Here is an 8,755-nt window from a genome sequence, read left to right as displayed (position 1 = left end):
AGACTACTCTTCTGCCGGGGGTCCTGCCAACCCCAGGTCCTGTGCCGTTGGAGGTCCCGCAGACTACTCTTCTGCCGGGGGTCCTGCCAACTCCATGTCCTGTCCCGTTGGGGGTCCCGCCGACTGCTCTCCTGCCGGGGGTCCTGCCAACTCTTAGTCCTGTGCCGTTGGAGGCCCCGCCGACTACTCACCTGCCGGGGGTCCTGCCAACCCTTTGTCTTGTCCCGTTGGGGGTCCCGCCGTCTACTCTCCTGCCGGGGGTCCTGCCAGCTCCTTGTCCTGTCTCGTTGGAGGTCCCGCCGACTACTCTCCTGCCGGGGGTCCTGCCAACCCTTTGTCCTGTGCCGTTGGAGGCCCCACCGACTGCTCTCCTGCCGGGGGTCCTGCCGGCCCTTTGTCCTGTCCCGTTGGGGGTCCCGCCGTCTGCTCTCCTGCCGGGGGTCCTGCCAACCCTTTGTCCTGTGCTGTTGAAAGCCCCGTCGACTGCTCTCCTGCCGGGGGTCCTGCCAATCCCGTGTCCTGGTCCTCTTCCGTGGGGGATCCTGCCGAGGCCTGTCCCACCAGCTCCGACACCGGGTCCTGCCCGGCCTCCGGCACTGTCCCGTCAGCGCCTTCCTGCCCGGCCTGCGGAGCTGTCTGGTCTTCGCCCTCGAGCCCGGCCCCCTGAGTGCAGCGGTCCTCGCCCTCGGGCCCGGCCCCCTGACTCTGTCCCGCCGTCTGCTCTCCTGCCGGGGGTCCTGCCAACCCTTTGTCCTGTGCTGTTGAAAGCCCCGTCGACTGCTCTCCTGCCGGGGGTCCTGCCAATCCCGTGTCCTGGTCCTCTTCCGTGGGGGATCCTGCCGAGGCCTGTCCCACCAGCTCCGACACCGGGTCCTGCCCGGCCTCCGGCACTGTCCCGTCAGCGCCTTCCTGCCCGGCCTGCGGAGCTGTCTGGTCTTCGCCCTCGAGCCCGGCCCCCTGAGTGCAGCGGTCCTCGCCCTCGGGCCCGGCCCCCTGACTCTTCCTGCCGCTGCCTTCGCCCCTCCATGGTCCCCACCTTGGACTCTGGCTTGCCCCCGGGCCGTCCGCCCGAGTCCCCCTTTTTGGACTCCGCCTTACCCCCGGGCCGTCCGCCCGAGACCCCTTCCTGGTCCTCTGCCTTGCCCCCGGGCCGTCCGCCCGAATCCCCCTTTTTGGACTCTGCCTTACCCCCGGGCCGTCCGCCCGAGACCCCTTCCTGGTCCTCTGCCTTGCCCCTGAGCGGTCAGTTCAGTCCCGTCCTCCTGACCCCCTCCTCCCACCCTGGTGGCTTAGTATTGTCTTTGTTAGTTTCCACATGCCTAAAACAACCTCAAGCTAAATCTAAAAGTTAAATAAGAGCGCTTGAGAATGCAAGGCATACAGTAATAGTCTGAATAGTCGATTAGTCATTTCATTAATCGATGGATTAATCGATTATCAAATGAGTCGTTTATTGCAGCCCTATTGTAGTTATCCCATGTATAAATAAAACGTGTTATTCAGCAACCCTTGCAATTTGGGATTTTATTTTTGGTTGGTAGACCTCGGTGAGCTGGTCATTTCAAAAGTAGCTCACCAGCCAAAAAAGTGTGGGCACCCCTGCCGTAGAGTGAACGTGTGGAACTCACACGAGCAAGCCCGCCTTAACCTGACATCAGGCCCTGGGGCTGATGGCTTTTGTAGGCCCCCTATTTAAGCAACAAATCAAAGACATGTATAGCCTCAGCAGGCTCTGTGATCACACACACACACACACACTAATTGAGCACCATGAACAACAACATATGGCCTCAATGCCAGGTATCAGTAGATGAGAATGATCATTATCTCCGGTGGATTAACACAAACCTAGTTATGTAAAACGATGCACTGAATAGTGCAGCATTGCCTAGCAGTGCTTCGGAAAAAGCCTTTATGATGTTCTTAAAATCCATCTCACGAAGAATGTCATGCTCAATTGACATCAGTGTTAGGTTTCCTTTTCCGAAATTGTCTCCTAAACATCATTCATCTGTCACTCAATCACTCGCAATTTGAATAAGTCACATGTGAAACCTATTCTCATTCTGATTGGTTGTTAAGTGGTGCCCACTGACTGTTTCTGAGTCATAATTTTTGAGAAAAATCTCTGGAATCCATCGATCTGTTTGATTAGCGGAGCAAATGATCAAAATAGTATGGAGGGAAGATATTTTCGTTTGGATTACTGGTCTGGGGGAAGCTCGCGAGTGTGTGTGTATACGTGTGTGTGTTTGTGTATTTTTGCGTTAGTGTGTATTGTGTTTGTTTCCCGAGGAAAACACTCACGAGAAACACCGGCTGTTTTTATGCCTGCTGTGACGTCAAGTTACTCCGTTCTCCACTAGTAATTATGCCGTTACAAGCTTCAAAGTTGTTATCTGAATTTGGCGAAACAAGTTTAATATTCTGAAAGCCAATACTTTGTTTATTTGAAATCAGATTATAACAAACTGTAACGGACCCTGCCGTGTTATCTATGATTACTATATGCCTTACATTCATAATTTCAGCGGAGGGAGGGGAAGCAGTGACAGCTGTCATCTTCCCTTTAAAAGCTTCAAAAATGTATTTATCGTGTGATTTTGGAAATAAAAGTTTCAAATTCTGCGGCCCTGCACACGAGAGAGAAAACACCAAGATGAAAAAATCTAATCCATCTCATTTACCGACGAACATTTCTGCTAAAGACCGGGCAAAGCAGTTCCCCGATGTCTTGCACGAAAGTGGGGGAAACTATTCTGCACCCCGTGCAACTGTGTGTTGGAGCATAAGAGAACATCGACGGTGACGACCCACTTTGATTCATTCAAACATTCGAAAATGCTTTCTGCTGCTGCGGACAAGAAAGCCAAACAACTCACGTCCACAGAGGCATCGGCCTCCAAAACCCTTTCGAGGGCTACAAGAAACGAGATGAGTAGCCTACAAGATTGAAGCTGGTCAGATAACGAACGAGTAAATGAAAACAGAATGAGGCGGAGAAGTGTGTGTGTGTGTGTGTGTGTGTGTGTGTGTGTGTGTGTGTGTGTGTGTGTGTGTGTGTGTGTGTGTGTGTGTGTGTGTGTGTGTGTGTGTGTGTGTGTGTGTGTGTGTGTGTGTGTGTGTTTAAAATAGCCCTATTGCTTTTACAATAAATAAACATTGAATGTGTTTAATTGAATAGTAAAGGGGTTTAACGTTAATGGCAGGTTGTGTGTGAGACAGAATAAATAAGACAGCCCAATATTTTTTAAAAAATATTTCGCAATTTCACCGCATAAAATCACATAAAAACCCTGCATATTTAATCGCATAATCAAGGATTTTAGCCGGCCTTTTTCTAGAGGGTCTACCCTTTGCTAGAACAATAAGTTATAATACTTTGCCATTTTACAATCTGTGCAAAGAAATGAAAAGACAGAAAATGCTGATATTTGGCAAAAAAGTGTGTCTTATCACAGGTGGCTGCAATAAGCCTGTTTCGCACTGCACATCTCTTCAAAACTGGGTTGCAGGCTCAGTGGCAGCGCCAGAGATTTTTTTTTGGGGTGCTGTGGGGTAGCTTGACCAAACCGTTTGAGACCCGGCCACTAGCTGTCTGTCTGTCTGTCTGTCTGTCTGGTTCATACTCGCATGCATCCCAAAATGTGAGCTTGACAACAGCCTATACATCTGAAACCACCAGTGCCTGCATATTCATAGAGAAAAACATAAGCTCCAAAGAACAACTTGATGTCAGCGTGCCCGGGTGAAAAAGCTTCCTCTCATCAACAATCTTCAATAAACCCCGAGAAGAGCAATTAGAAATCCCTCCACTGATGATTATTCATCACGGCCCATGCAAACGCTGATGGTGTGGAAGTGCTGGTATAATTGGAGATGAAGGGTCGGGTATAAATTCTGCCGCTGAGATAATGAGAGAATCCGGAGCAGATCTATTCATCTCAATGATCTCCATCTCCAAACCATGATGGATCACTGCTGGATCCCTCACCGGCCAATCATAAATCACCACACAAGTCTCGGCCAACAAAAGCTAATCTGTGAGGTTCATTCGGTGAGTTAGTTAACTTGCTTGGGAATGGGGAAACTCCGAAGTGCTGAACTTGGAGACGACTAGCTGAGCCTGTGTTTGCAGCTGTGAGCGGGTTGGCTGGAAGTTTGCAGAAGTTGAGGTGAAGTGATTTTGAACAGACTGGACTTCCAGGCCCCGCCATCAATCAGGGAAACAAAGAGCGAAGAAATTGAGGGAGCCAAACACAGCGAAATTAAAGGGAGGCAGAGAAAGAGATCTATGGAAGGCACAAACATGAACAGCTCTGTATTAATCTCACTTTCCTCCCCCAAAACTCCCAACAACCCCCACAAGGTCATCCTCCAATCACTTCTCGGACACCTCGGGCATTCCCATCGGCACACGTCTCGGCAAACTGACTAAGCTTTTGCAGGGCGGCACAAATCTCTCAAAGCCCTCCCATCCGCCCATCCTACAAATGCTCCAGTGTCCATTACAGGGACGGATTCGCCGGTAACAAGCGCAGAATGTCCGACCTCTGTGATCAAATGAGCTGTGTGTCACCGTTAAATGTTTCCCTGGTGCCCCGCTCAGGGCCGACACTCCCCCGAAGGAAGGGTGTCGACTCAAATGATTAATGGAGTGACCCAGGCTGACTGCTCGTCAATATCAACAGAAAAGCACCTGCACCCATGTACCGGCACCTGAATAAAACACAATGATACCAATTATTGATAAACATCCTGCTTTCTTTACAGTTTGTATGTGCATTAAATGTCCCTCTGAATATTTATAACTCTACATGGATTATAAAGGTTGGTCAAACATTAATATTAGAATGTATAACAACATTGTCTGCGCTGATTACATTAACACAAGCACCATTCCCAATATTTTCTATCAGCTTGGTACAAATCCTAAAGCAGATTTCATGCCTTAAGAATTTGAAGTGTAACTTCAGCACTATCAACCTGGACCTTATTGTCATTGTTTCATTGTACAGACCCAACAGCAGTGGTTCGGTTTGCAAATATCGTTTTCTCAACATGTGAGTGTGCATTTGCGTTGCTGTTGAGAACAGGCATGGTCAAGACTCTTAAAAAAGACAGAGATCATTGTCAATAATCTTACCCTAGCCCAGCGTTTCTCAAAGTGTGGGGCGCGCCCCACTGGTGGGCCGCAGAGGTGTGATAGGTGGGTCGCGAATGGACGTGATGAACGGGAGATTTTTTTATTTTTTTTTTTTTAAATGTTTTGGACCTCAGGCCGGAATCGAACCTGGGTCCTCGCGGGCGGTAGTGCATTATTACAGCCGGAGACTCGCAACGGCGGTGGACTTTCACAGCACCGCTGCACCGGACCTGCCGGAGCCGCCAGAGCCGCCAGAGCCTCGCAACGGCGGGTTTTTGCGGCGGCCGATGCGGTACCGGCACAGCGGCGCTGTGAAAGTCCACGGCCCACCTATGCCAGAGCCAGCGGCCCACCAACGGCAGCGGCCCAACGGGAAAAGTCCCGAATCTTCCGATGGCCAATCCGAGCCTGCTCACACACACACAACTGAAACCAAAGTCATTTGCAGACATATGTATCAATCTCTCATGCACACATGTGAAACGCTCTCACACACACACACAACCGCGTTGCAGTCGGGAAGAAAAGCAATGTGGAGCGGCACCTCACCGCTTCATAAGGAGTTTAACCGTGACACTTTTCGAAATCCCGTTTGTGTCCCCCAATTTTACAAATAGGCTTTTGTTTATTATTATCTTTTAACGCAAGCCATCATCGCCACGGAGAAGCACACAGCCTCTGTGAGCGAGCGAGACAGAGGGAGAGAGAGAGAGAAAACACACCTTTATCTATTTAATATAGCCTAGTTGTACAAAATAAAGTAAGAAATCATTCCAATGTGTACTATAAGACAGTAAACAGTGATTAGTAAAATATGCATACATAAAAAGAAAGAATGCTAACTAGGTAACATAAGATAAGAATGAACAAGTTTAAATGATTTGTTATTGGTTGTGATCATATTCTAAAGATGTTTGGATTATTGAACAGTATCCAGCATAGAGTGTCGAGAGATCTATCCATAAATTAATGTTGTGCTCAAAGTGCACCAGATTGATGCTTTTAACTTCAACATTTAAAAAAAATCATACATTTTCTTTTCACTGCAAACGGGTCCCACAGACCCAAACAGCACACAAAGGTTAAAGGTAAGCATATAATAATGTTAAAATGTGCTAAATATATACACTGCAAAAAACAAAAAGAAGAGGAGTAAAAGTAGCCCCCGACTTGTTTTATGTTTTGAAAGTAGCCCTCACCCTAAAAAAGTTTGGTGACCCCTGTTATAGGACGATACATTTGACCATTTTAAGCTTGGCCTACCATTTTATTGGAGCGGCGAGGAACAGGTGGGGCTTGAAAAGGCCCACCTGTTCAAAGTGGGGAATGCTAGAAAAAGTTTGAGATCCACTGCCCTAGCCACACATATATATAATGCTTCCTACAAAAAATAGTCTGTAGCCTGAATCCTGTCTGTACAGGTGTAGCTAGAAAATAGTTAGGAAATCAGTGTGTACAAAATAAAGGCAATACAGTTTAATTTGTATCTGAAAAAAGTGTCCTCACCACTTTTGAAAACAAAGTGTAAAATCAGTGCAAATGAATTTGTTAATACATGTGTGTAAGTACTCATATGATTTGTATGTACATGTATGTGAAGGTGTATGTATTGAAATAACTGCAGTGATATACAGTATAAATATATATAAAGCATATAAATATATGTTGTGTTCCACCATTCATCAGAATTCTTGGCTGTGCCCCCCTACCCCCACCACCCCTTCTATACCTCTGGAATCTGAAGCACTGAGTCAGAAAATTAAGTCTGTGCTCAAATATGACCCTTTTCACAATGTAAGATTGAGATTCTAACAGTGCTTGTGGTTCACAGTGGGAGAAAAGCTGCACTCGATGGTATCTGATGCAGAAATTAGACACAACAATTCATCTCCCTTCATTCAGAACTAATCACAGCTTTAGCTAATGCTGATTACTGTAATGGAAAGGCGAGACAACTGAGAGGGAATATGACACACATACAAACAAAGAACTGCACACTGGCATTGTTTCGTATGTCTTCTGTGCAGCATTTTTTTATATGCTGGCTTGCTCTTTGGAGAAAAGGAGCTAAAAACAAAATAAGGAAGAAAAGGAGAAGCAGTCTATGTGAGCTGTCATCAAGAAAAATGATGTTGCCACCAGTAGGTTCCGCCAGGACTTACCCACAATTCACAATGGCCGACTGCGCAATAAGTGTTTATCAATAACCCAGAAGCCGGATAGATAAGAGAGGACACCTACCTCACAAAATGACGTGTGCGTGTCTGTGTGTGTGTGTGCCTGTGTGTGTGTCAGAATTCATAGAGAAAGGTAGGGATTTGTGGACTTTTTATTGGAACATTGCTGCTACATTGTAATTGGCTGTTTTTATCGGGACATACTTTATAAAGAACTAACTGAATCTCTTTATGTATCGTTTCTGGTTTAAAAAACATGTTTTTTTTAACGTGTTGTGGATAGATGCCTGAAAAAAGATCTTCTGGTTAACACGAGCTGAAGAGATTTGACGTTTTATTCTACGACACAAAATTCGTCAATTACCACACTTGAGAACGTCCGAAAATAAAAATGGCGTTTGCTAACAAGTGACAAATTAAAACTACTAACTTAGCGGTGGTGATGCGCAGCCTTGTGACTTTTTTGTTGTTGTCCCTTTTACTTCTCCTGATTGCTGTCACGCTTCAAAATTACAAAGTGGTGTTAATACAGTATGTGGAGATTATTCTGCTGAACAAAACGTGTTAAGTATTATAAAGGTGTGTTTGCTACACAGCTTATTTTCTTTCATATTCCGGAATCAAATGGAAAAATCCCATTGCTTTTTGTTGAGGGAGAGCTTGCGATGCTAATTGCTGGGTCGGCCTACAAACAAACGTCAATATACTTAGAATTGTTTCCACTGAAAAACACACGCTCTTTTACCTTAACATGCTTATGCTTTGAATTCAAAATCTTCCATTGATTACGGCAAAGTAAAACATTGATTTGGACAGAGGAATACTAACTAACAACAAATGTCTCCTTGACACTGAATCAGATAAATGTCATATCACCAAAACTCAACCAATGAAATGCAAACAAAGTGTGCTTCACTGTCACCTCAGTTGATGAGGCCATGCCAGGACACACAGACACACACTCTAATCAGAGACAGACAAACAGGCTTGAGCTGTCCGACCCCTCTCCACAGACCAAACTTCATCATAAGTTGCGTTCAATGGGAAAACCAATGACAAGCTCAAGGAGAAGCAGTGGCCCCTACGAAAAACTATTTACTGTCCCAAAGAACAAAAGAGAGAGGGGGGAATAAAAGACAACACAGAAGAAAGACGTAAAGTTGTTCAAGTGTCGGCAGGGACCAGATATCATTTGAAATAGTTACAGTGTAGTATTTATGTCAGGCAGTTCTCAGGACAACCTTGAGCAGAGAGGCTAAGGCTAGCGGATTTTAAAAGAGTAGGAGAGGAAGGTTTAGAGCAAGAATACACACTCTGTTTTTATCAGGCGAATGCTGAATGCCCTCGTAGCAAGTTGATAATCTTCCACATATGTCTGTTTCAATTAATTGTGTCGATTACAGGTTCTCAGATTTAGTCATCTTCCAATGTA

This window comes from Pseudochaenichthys georgianus, chromosome 19 (assembly GCF_902827115.2).
Source record: "Pseudochaenichthys georgianus chromosome 19, fPseGeo1.2, whole genome shotgun sequence".
NCBI lineage: Eukaryota > Metazoa > Chordata > Actinopteri > Perciformes > Channichthyidae > Pseudochaenichthys > Pseudochaenichthys georgianus.
The sequence above is the reverse complement of the archived record's forward strand: the minus strand, read 5'-3'. Positions refer to the sequence as shown.